The following is a 12,015-nucleotide window of genomic DNA, read 5'->3' as shown; positions in this document are numbered from 1 at the left end:
ATACAGTAGTCTTTAACCTTTAGAGATTCATAGACATATAATTTAAAGATGCAAAGGATCTTAAAGATTGCCCAAGCTCTTCATTTTACATATTAAGACACAATTGTAGGGACTCAAAAGTGAAAACCTCTTGTCTCATAAGCAAAGTTTCTTTCCATTACAACATCCTCTGTCCCCATTTTGAAGGGATAGTTTGGTTGGAATTTTCATTTTGGAGATCTGAACAAGAAATAAATAGAGGCTATTACTGATAGTATCTTGAATTTGTCTCATGTGCATCTTGCAAAGAATCTCTTGCCCACTCACCGAGGATGGGAATGATTAATGCATGTATAGTTGAATAAATATCCCATTCTTTCATTGGACTATCTGAGAATTTTGGGGGTTTGAGAGAGAGAATAAATGAATGAGAGAGCAAGCCACAAAACTGTGGGGTTGGAAGTTTCCCATAACTTTCTTTGAAGATTTTCAAAGAGCTTCTTGTACACATATGTTTTTACGGATCACTGACTCCACAGGAAATATATGGAAGGTGATTTTATCCTTAGGATTTTATAGAGGAAGTAGTTTGTATAGAGAGGCAACTTCAGGGTGGTTTGATGGGTAATCCTGAGAAAATCAATAAGCAAGACTTTATTAAGAACTTTCTACATGCCAAGTGTTATGCTAAGCCCTGGAAATAATAAAGATAAAGACTAAACAATGCCTGGCCTCAAGAATATTACATTCTATAAATAAAGATAGCATATACATATATAAGTATATTTATTATAAAATAAGCACAAGGTAGGTCTTAAAGCTAGAGCACAAATAACTGGGAGCAGCAGAAAGTGGTACAGTGGATAAAATGCTGGACCTGTGATCAAGAAGACTTTTCTTCTTGGGTTCAAATCTGGCTTCAGACATTAGCTGTGTGACCCTGCACAACTCACTTAATCCTATTTGCTTCAGATTCCTTGTTTGTAAAATGATCTAGAGAAGGAAATTGCAAACCATCCCAATTTCTTTGCCAAGAAAACCCCAAATAGGGTTACAAAGAATTGACATAGCTGAAAATGACTGATTACATTGAGACTAAACATATCAAAGAGGTGACATGGGAAATATATTCCAGCAATGGGGAAAGTCCATTCGAAGGCACGAAGACAGGAAATAAAATGTTTCATTCAACAGAAAGATGGCCATTTTGCACTGTGTGAAGTGGAATAATGTATAATAAACCAGAAAAAGTAGGTTAGAACCAGGTTGTGAAGACTGTGAAAGCCAAAGAGATTCTAGTAAATCACTAATGTTCCTTGAGTTGGGGAATGACATAGTCAAACCCTTGCTTTAGGAATAGTTCAACATATCTGATCTTAAGTTTCATCTTCTACAAAATAAGGGCAACAATACTTGAAACATCTCCCAGGGCTGTTATATATTATATCTTATTCTGATTCCCCATGACCACCACACTCCTTTCTTTTTTAAAACAATCTTTATCTTCCATCTTAGAATCAATGCTGTGTTTGGTTCTAAGACAGAAGAGTGGTAAGGACTGGGCAATGAGAGTCAAGTGACTTTTCCAGAGTCTACCAGACCCTTTTCTAATCAATATGCTAACTTTATAAGTAGCAGTAAAGTAAGTAGTAGTAGCAGAAAGTATGATTCTGAAGGAAAACCTAGAAGTCATGTATAATTAAAAACTTCAAAAAATCGTAGAAGGATAATTTATGAATCATATCACATGTTCACCAAAATCACACACTGGTAATATGTAGAGTCAGGGTAAGGCAGGGTCTTTTGGTCCTGTGATATTATTTTATACATTATAGTTAGGAAATTAATTAATAATGAAGGAAATAGAAAAGTCTAGTACAGAAATGCAAATTTGAGATGTTTCATAAATATGAAGGGAATTCTAGGCATAAAGGATAGCTAGCTTGAAGATAGAGACAAGAAATAGAGTTTTATGTGTGAGGAACAAATAGGGCAGTGTAGTTGGAACAAAGTATTTGAAAAGAAGTATGGGATAAGAAGACTGGAAAGGTATAAATTAATTTATGACAGGTTTTATATATGCCCTTAATAGCACATTTATTTGGTCTTAGAGCTAATGGGAAGCCACTGGAGTTTAGTAAATTTTGTGAGGGAAGTACCATGATAAGACCTGTGTTTTAAGAAAATACTTTGGTAACTAAATAGTAAATAGATTGGAATAGGGAAAGATATATGAAGAGATCAACCAGAAGGTTATTATAATAATCCAGATGGAAGGTGCTGAGTAGTTATGCTAGATTGGTAGTTGTATGAATCTAAAGAAGGGGTTATATATGAAAGATGTTGGGAAGGTAAAAACAAGATTTGACAACAGATGGTATATGGGGAGTGAATACAAGAAAGGACTCAAAGTGACACCAATATTGGTCTATCAGATAATAAAAAGGTCATAAGATGAGGTCTATGTTGAATATTTTGAATTTGAAATATCTGAGACATTCAATTCAAAATATGCAAAAAGAAGTTGGCCATGTGGTACTAATGTTCAGGAAAGAAATTAGATTAGATACATAGATATTGGAATCCTATGAATAAAAGTTATAATTAACAGTATAGGATTGATGAGATCACCCGTTGAGAAAGTATGAAGAGAAAAGAAAAGAGAGCCTGGGACCAATCCTTGAGGACAACCATGATCAGTGGGTATCCACTTAGATAAGATTCAGCAAGGGATTTAGGAAGAGCGTAGAAAAGTAGGATGAGAAGCAAGAGACAGCAATGTCATGAAAACTGAAAGAGGTAACAGAGAGGTCAAGAATTATGAAAACTGAGGAGAAACTGAGCAATGAAAAGAACATTAATACCTGTGGAAACCAGTGCTTTCAGGAGAAGGTTGACATTGAAAACCAGACTACAAAGTATTTAGAAGAAGGAGCAGTAGAGGTACTTAGTGAACATGTCTTTATCAAAGAAGTTTTTAGGAGAAGAGGGGAGAAGAGATATAGAATGAGAACTAATGGGGAAGAGTCAAGTGAAATTATTTTTAGATTTGTTGATAGACCAGCAGAGATGGAGCTACTGGATATGGAAAGAGAAGATTAGTGAAAGAGTGAGGATGATAGAAGAGACAATATTTTGGGCAAAATAGAAAGTGATAATATCAAGAGTACATATAGAGGGTATTGCCTTTGCAAGAAGAAGAGATATCTCTTCATGGGAGGAAAAGTGAAGAAAAAGATAGTGGGGGAAGGATTTGACTGATTTGAAAAAAACAGGAGCAGTAAAGAGGTAGCCCTTAATGAACAGTTCAATTCTTTAATGAAGTATAAAATGAGAGAGTAGGGGGAAAGAGAAGCCAAAAGAGGGTTGAAAAAGTTTGGACAATCCTCTGTGGTGTGTGAGATAGTAAGCCAATTTGGGAAATATAAAAGCATCACTTAAACTCAATGAGGTCCCAGTTGATATTATGCAACATAAATTTGTTCTGGACCTAATCAGCATCATTTCTTTCTCTGGTTCTGTTTAACATTATAAGAATAGGAGCAAAAAAAAGACAGATGGCAAGAGTATTCCAAATTTGAGGATGTGTAAGGCCTTATTGATAATAGAATCAGGGAGCAAGAGATTAAATTGTAGAGGATAGCATAGAGTTGAATAGATTTATTGAGGGAGAAGAGTGTTGACAGTGCTAGGGTAGTGGCCTAGAAAAGAATCAAATTGGGGCTTTGAAAGTCACAGTGAGGATGAAGAACTGGGTTAGGGGGGACAGAGTTGTAAGTCTGAAGGAAAAAGGGAATGAGAAGAGATAATCAGATAAGTTAAATTTGGAGTTCATGAACATGAAAGTAGAAGATCTTGCTTTGTATATATATTTTTTCATGTTGCCCTTTCCATTAGATTATGAGCTCCTTGAGAACATTGACTGTCTTTTTCCTCATTTTGTTTCATTGGCACTTAGTGCAGTACCTGGAATTTAATAGGTGCTTAGTAAATGTTTATTGAATTGAATTATAAGTTATGCAAGATTATAATTATAAGTCAGCCAGATCAAGGATATGACTCTCTTTATGTATAGTGGAGGAGTAGATCATGAGAACTGTGGATAGGGGCAGCTGAGTAGTTAGGGTATTTGAAGAAGCATAAATCTGTACATTGAAGTCTCATAATAATGAGGACAGGAGTTGGGGTGGAAAGAAAATCAATGTCACATCGGCAATAGATCTCAGAAGTGAACTTGAACTTAGATCTTCTTTGTCCAAATCGGACTCTATTCACTGCTTCTTATGTTTTGCTGTCATTCTGTTATATTCAAAGTTCTATGGAGTAATACCCAAATAGATAATAATTGTTTTATTTTTACCTGAATAATTAAAACACTACTACTATTATTATTTGTACTACCTTTCTTATAGGGTTGTTGAGGGTATCCAATTGGATAGTTTATAATGTTCTTTGTAAACTATAAAGTTCGAGAGGGTTGTCAGCTATTGTCCTTTTGAAAGATAATCTAGCAAATATGTGGCAGAGGTAAAGAATGAAGAATAAGTCTCCTGGCTTATGTTCTTCCTACCTCTAAACTATCTAATGAAATGCTGCTAAACAAGGTAACTGCAGCTTTCCCCAGGCCCCTGGAACCAAAGAGGGCATATTGACATTGTTGACAAACAGCAGGACACATGCAACCGATTTTATGCTCATGCCCTTATCCCAAGATACAATCCTATTCTTGGCATTGTTGACAATTTTGGATGTGGGTTAAATATGGCAAGGGGAAGTCAATGCTATACCTTAAAAATTAATTGTTCTACTACCAGGTCATTCAAGAGTAATGCACCATGAAATTATGTTATTCTCCAGAAGGATTTCCATAAAGTTTAACATGCCATGACAGTCTTTTTTTGACCACAGTTAGTAAAAATAATAATAGTATGCAAAAAGAGGATTCTTGGGAGTAAAAGAGAATATGTAAACTTTGCTGAAGACAAAATAGCTCTAGTGAGGCAGCACTTACGAAGCAAGGAAAGTAGCCAAATCATGTGGTAAAGGATATCCCATTACCAAGGAAATCCCATAAACCCACTGGCTGGTAACTGCAGAAGCAAACACTGAAGAAGTCATTAGTCTTGGTGCTACCTTACTGTTATTCACACTGGGATAATGAGATTATTGGAATATTTTTTTCCCTAATGAGAATGAGACAGAATACCTTGGTCTCTAAATGATTTAGTCACAGAGGGAACACATTCGTCTTTCCTTGATTGCTGTCAAATGCTGGAAAATTGGAATATTATACTGATATTTATCGTGATGGGCAATATTTTTCCTCTTTTCTTGTCAAATAAGATGGGGGGAATATTTGTTCGAAATGTAAATACTCATATAAGGTTTACAGGAAGAAAGAGAGGGGGAAAACCTAGCATATGTGACTAGGGCCAAAGGGTAAAATGAGGGTAATTTGGAAGATGACTTTTGGCGGCTTTTTTTTTTTTCATGACAAAATCCCCTGTTTAAATTTCTGAAGGGATTCCTTCCTGGATAGCAAGTCAGCTTTTGGGGTTGAGTGGACACTTTTAGATTTTGTATAATGGGTTAATTTCAAGGGGAAGTGTGATATGGCTCAATTTATAAAATGGAGAAAATAGTAATACCTACCTTATAAACTTGTAAGTATCAAATGAGATTATATATATATATATATGTGTGTACATATACATATGTACACACACATATATATATATATATATAAAGTGCTTTGCAAACTTTAAAGTACTATATCTTTTTATTATTCATAGTACCTAGTTAATTTGAACCTCTTTCAAAGAAAGGATATCTTGGGAATGTAGACTTTCTTTTTGCAGGTTGGAACAGGTTTTGATCTTAAGGCAAATATCTATTGAATAAATATGTAGTTACTGAAACTTTTGCATGGAGGTGTTTTCAGTGAACATCATTCCTGACATCTCTAAGTCATGTGGGAGCCCCTCATGGACCTATCTCCTCATATCTGGCAAAAGGGACTTTTATTCACTGAATAAACAATAAACATTTATTGAGTACCTACTATGTGCCTAGTGTAAGGTTAGAAGGGATACAAAAATGCCTAGGACACAAGGTTTGCCCTTGAGGAGCTTATAATCTTGTTGGGAGTATAAGACAAATAAGTATGGGTATAAGTGTGACTATCATTGGTTAAAGGTTCAGTATTTAGTATGTGACTTTTGCGTGACCTCTCTGATGCTCATTTTCTTAATAAGTAAAAGTGGAAAAACTTAACTTATGCTATCAGTCTGAATTAAAAGGAGCAGTATCAAGACAAAAATGAAGGGACCATTCCATTGAACTCTGCCTTAAAGAATCAAGCCACATCCTGAACCCAACATTTTGGAAATGCATTCACAAGTTAACATACATCCAGAGAAGGCCAAATTAAAGAATGTGACATAAGAAGTTTATTCAGAGGAATTATTTAGCTTAGAAAAAAGAGAAGGCGTACAAGAAGCAGGAGAGAATAAGGTAGATGATGCCCTGGTGACACTGATTCCTTTGATACTTAAATAGGCTCCTCAAAACTAACGCCAAATAACAGAATGGGATGTGTCATTACCATTTAGCTTATATACCAGAGGTATCAAACTCTATTAGAAATAAGGTGTTAACTGTTCCTTGAGATTCTCTGATGGCATTGTCTTAGAAAACCACAAAGTAACATTATGTGTATTTGGTTGTATTTTTATTTATTTTGTTAAATATTTCCCAATTACATTTTAATCTGTTTCAGCTCTCTGGAATGTTGTGAGCCTGCAGCCAGGTAGTTTGTTTGGCATCTCTACTGAAAACTATTCTTCAAAACATGCCCTCCAGCTCCATTTTTTTTTTACTTCTTCAATTCATCAATAAATAAACAAGCATTTCTTCAACATCTCTCTGTGCTAGGCACAATGCTAGGCATTGGAAATGCAAATCTTTCTTCTTCTTTAGTGGTACCACATCTGAATGAATATTAATTTGTTGACTAGTGATGATAGAGTTTTCTCTGGATCTATTCACAGGGATGATGGTGAGTTTTAAACTTGTGATTCTTTTTGGAAAAAAAGAAGCCTGGTGTCATTATCTATTATAGAATAGCATGGTGGTTGTAGCATAACTCCTTACATTTTCCACTTTCTTGCCAAACAATTGTAAGTTGGAACAGGTTTTGCCCTTAAGGCAAATATCTATTGCATAAATATCTAGCCATTTAAGTTTTTGCAGGGAGATGTTTTTGTTGAACTTCTTTCCTGTCTTTTTCCAATTTCCATTCTAATTCATCAATTCTAATTGAAATTCTTCCAATTACATTTTTGTAACATATCAAAAATTCACTTCCTTCTTTCCTATAATCTTACCACTTCCCTGGTACAGATCTTCCTCACAGAATCTGCTAATGGCTGTTTCTTTCTTTCTCCATTTCAATTGACCCTCCATTCAGCCACAAAAATAATAACTGAAAGGTGTGGCCAGAGAGGCCATTTCATCAGAAGAGGAAGTTTCAATTATTCCTAGAAAATAAAGGAAATGGGAGAGCAAGAGATTTAAAGATGAAGGGAAGTTGGTTTCATTTAAAAGAAGTTTTCCAGAGGGAACAGAAGAAAGGGTTGGATGGTATTTGATTAAGACATTGGAGTAAAAGAACTGAGAGAGATGGGAATACAGAGTCATATCAGGGAAATGGGGAATGGGGTTTGGATGTTGACCTACATCAGTTGTGAGAATGTTCATCATTGAGTGTCACTCCTCTTCCTAGATGAAACTCCTACTTGAAGGAGGTCAAGAGAAAGCCTATAGGACAAGATGGAAATTACATGATCTAATGATCATATGGTCAAATGGGAGATCTTGTTTCACTACTTCTCTTTCTTCTGAAGACTGGAGATTAAGGAACAGCTGCAGAAGGAGATGGAAAGCAATCTGCACAGGAGAATATAGAAATCCCACTCCTCACCAACATTTGTCTTCTTCTTCCCTCATGGGTGAGCAAAACTGGATATAGAAAGCTTAAGGGCAAAAGAAACAAAACTAGGTTGATGAAATTGACTTAGGCTTCCCGGAAGCAAAATAAAAGTTTCAGAAGTGGGAAAACTAAATAGTAGTTATTTTTACTATTTGTTCATCCTTAATTATATGGACTTTTTCTCTTTATCATCACAACTCTTAGTTTTATGGTTATACCACTGAGTTGGGGCAGTACTTGGGTATAGTTTGATGTCACTAATTGGAATCAGTGTTCCAACATTTTTAATTTTTTAATTTAAATTTTATTTAAAAATATTTTCTATGTTTACATGACTCATTTTCTTTTCTTCCCTCTTACTTCCCACCTCCCAGAGCTGATAAGCAATTCCACTGGGTTGTATAAATGTTATTATCACTTGATACCTATTTCCATAGTATTCATTTTTACTATAGAGCTGAAACCCCAAATCATATATTCATATAAACAAAGAGGTCATAAGTTTTTCCTTTGCGTTTCTACTTCCATAGTTCTTTCTCTCAATGAGAATAGCATTCTTCCTCCTACTTCCTTCAGGAATACCCTTGATTATTGTATTGCTACTAGTAATAAAGTCCATTACATTGGATAGTTCCACAATGTTTTACTTTCAATGTACAATGTTCTCTTGGATTTTGCTCATTTCACTCTGCATCACTTCTTGGAGATCTTTCTCATAGAAAAAAAGTCACATAGAAAAAGGTCACATAGAAAACTTCCAGTTCATCATTCCTTATAGCACAATAGTATTCCATCACCATCAGATACCACAATTTGTTTTGCCATTTCCCAATCAAGGGACACCCCTTCATTTTCCAATTTTTTGCTAACTCAAAATGCAGCTATGAATATTTTTCTACGAATACTTTTCCTTATTATCTCTTTGGTGTACAAATCTAATTGGTGGTACAAACCCAAATGATATTGATGGACCAAAGGCAATGCATTCTTTTAAAGCTCTTTGCACATAATTGCAAATGGCTTTCCAGAATGGTTGGATCAATTCACAACTCCACTAGCAATGCATTAGTGTCCTGATTTTGCCACAACTCCTTCACCATTTAGTATTTTCCTTCACTGTCATGTTGGCCAATTTTCTAGGTGTGTGGTGGTACCTCAGTATTGTTTGGATTTGCATTTCTCTAATTATGAGCGATTTAGGACAGTTTTTCATGTGCTTATTGATAATTTTGATTTCTTTACCTGAAAACTGCATATTCATGTCCGTTGACCATTTATCAATTGGCAAATGGCTTGCTTTTTATACAATTGCCCTGGTTCCTTATGAATTTGAGAAATTAGACCTTTGTCAGAAGTATTTGTTATAAATTTTTTCCCGATTTGTTGTTTCCCTTTTAATTTTGATTGCATTGGTTTTGTTTGTACAGAAACTTTTAAATATAATATAATCAAAATTATTCATTTTACATTTTGTAATGTTCTCTAGCTCATGTTTGGTATTAAATTCCTTCTTTTCCCATAGATCTAACAGGTATACTATTCTATGTTGACCTAATTTGTTTATGATTTCCCCCTTTATGTTTAAGTCATTTACCCATTCTGAATTAATCTTGATATAGCATGTGAGATGTTCAAATAAACCTAATTTCTCCCATACTGTTTTCCCAGTTTTCTCCCAGCAGTTTTTGTCAAATTTTTGTCAAATAGTGGGTTCTTGTCCCAAAAAGCTGGGATCCTTAAATTTATTGAACACTATCTTACTACTGATATTTACCCCAAGTCTATTCCATTGAGCTACCATTCTATCTCTAAGCCACTACCATATTGTTTTGATGATGACTGCTTTTTCCCACATTTTTTAAACTTATGTTTTGTGCCTAGCTCTGTACTAGATATGGGGATATAGGGATGAGGAAGATGGGATGGACTTGGCCACAAGGAGTTTACAATCAATTATAAGATACAGGTAAAAGAATGAATATAATAAAAGCTAGAATGTATTATAGACAAAGTTAATGTTGAATCAGTCTTCAAGGAGAATTTGAGGAAGGAGAAATCACTTTAATGGAGTGATGCAAGGAAGGATTCTAGAAAGAGTGGCTTGCAATCTAGGACCTAAATGAAGGGAAAGCTTTCAATAGTCCAAGATGAGGAAAGTGTGTACTGTAAGATATGAAGATGGAGTGGGTGAGGGTAGTCAGTATGAATGTTCATAGATAAAAAAGAGCAGAAAGTTGAGGAAGAATATAAAGCCAGCGGGACTGGAATATAAATTTTTTAAAGGGGAAGAGTGTAAAGTAAAGCTACAAATCCTTTCAAATTGTGTAGGTCCTTAAAAGCTAGTCAATGGCATTTGTATTTTATTTTACAGGGAGTATGTAATTGGGGATTGTTCTTTGTCAGGGGAGTCATGTAGTCAGGCTTGCAGAACACTTTGTGAGGGTAAGCTAGCAGATTAAACATCTAGCAGAAGCTATATGGTGCAGTGGGTCTGAAGTAAGAAAGATCAGAATTCAAATTCAACCTCAGATACTTATTAGCATTGTGACTCTGGACAAGTACTTTAACCTCTATTTGTCTCAGTTACCTTAACTGTAAAATGGGAGTAAGCATAATGCTTACCTCTAATAATCGCTATGAATATTACATGAGATAATATGTGTAAAACACTCATCACAGTGGCTGGTTCTTGGTACTTAATAAAAGCTGATGATATAATTATACTATGATAAATAATATATAATATTATAATATAATAAAATAATATATTATAATTATTCCTTCTTTCAATCTCTCATTTTAAAATGGAAAAAGCACTCTAGGATCATTTAGGTTGCCATATTTTCCAGGGGGCATAGGAAGTTACTAATTAATTTTTAAGTCAACAAACATTTATTAATCACTTACTCTTTAGAAAATACTGTAGACAAATATGCTATCATTCAGCTACATTCCACACCAAGCACTAGAGACAAGTATCAGACTCTGTTCATGACTGAGAAGTAACATTCCTAATAAGGACCAATAGATCTAGTAAAAATACATAATAATAATAGCTAATATTTATGTAGAGCTTCAAAGTTTTCAGTGGATTCTGAATTTGATTCTTATAACTCTGCCATTATTATACCCATTTTACACATGAAGAAACTGAGGTTGAAAGAAGTTGTATGCCTAGAGTAAGTAAGTATGCATACAGCTAGTAAGTATGTAAGGAAAGATTTGAAATCAACAGAATAGATTCCTGCACCACTCTATTCATTATATCATTCAGTTGCCCCATCAGTCTAGATATGTTTGTCATGACCCTGGGTGTGCATGGGGGTGCCTACTTATCCTAAAATGATAGTTCTAAGGAGAGTACTCTTATTAACTGTTTCCACTTCTCCCATAAACTTCATAAGAGAAAGGGATGGGGCTCTGATCTGAATTTTGATATGCTCTTCTTAGAAATAACATCAGGTCAGCAGAAACAGAAATCCAGTCAGGCCTTCTGGCAGTAGCAACTAGCCTCGTGGACAAACAGCCATTGGAGTCTGTATTTAGAAATATCTCTGTATTTGTGCTCAGAATATGTTTTGTTTGCAATGATTCCTTAATATGCTGGCAGCTCTCCCCAGGAATTGAGAGAAAAGCTGACACAGGGAAATGGCCAAGCGTGGGAGAAATGGGTTCCCACCAAAGTGATTTGCACAATTTTTTTCTTCTAAATTTTTAAAGCAGATTTATGGCTCTAGAAAGTGCTGGCTGGACAAAGCTCTTTCATACTGTGGAATTTGATTTTTCTTTTCCTCGTTTTTAAACTTCCCTATGATCTCATCCTAACCAAAATAATGTCGGGGATACTCATATGCCCTGGATGCCCAGTTCATTGCTCTGAAGCCATTTTATCTTACTGCTTGCCTGACCAAGCCAGGGCCCAACCCTGCATGTCCCATAAAGAGGGTGTGTAGTGCCAGATGGAGAGAGACAAGACAGATCCATTGAGGATCCTCACAAAGAGAGAAAGGGAAGATCTTGCCGGATGGGCTGGATGGAAGCCCTGC

Source organism: Monodelphis domestica, chromosome 2 (assembly GCF_027887165.1).
Source record: "Monodelphis domestica isolate mMonDom1 chromosome 2, mMonDom1.pri, whole genome shotgun sequence".
Lineage (NCBI taxonomy): Eukaryota > Metazoa > Chordata > Mammalia > Didelphimorphia > Didelphidae > Monodelphis > Monodelphis domestica.
This window is presented reverse-complemented; position numbering follows the sequence as displayed.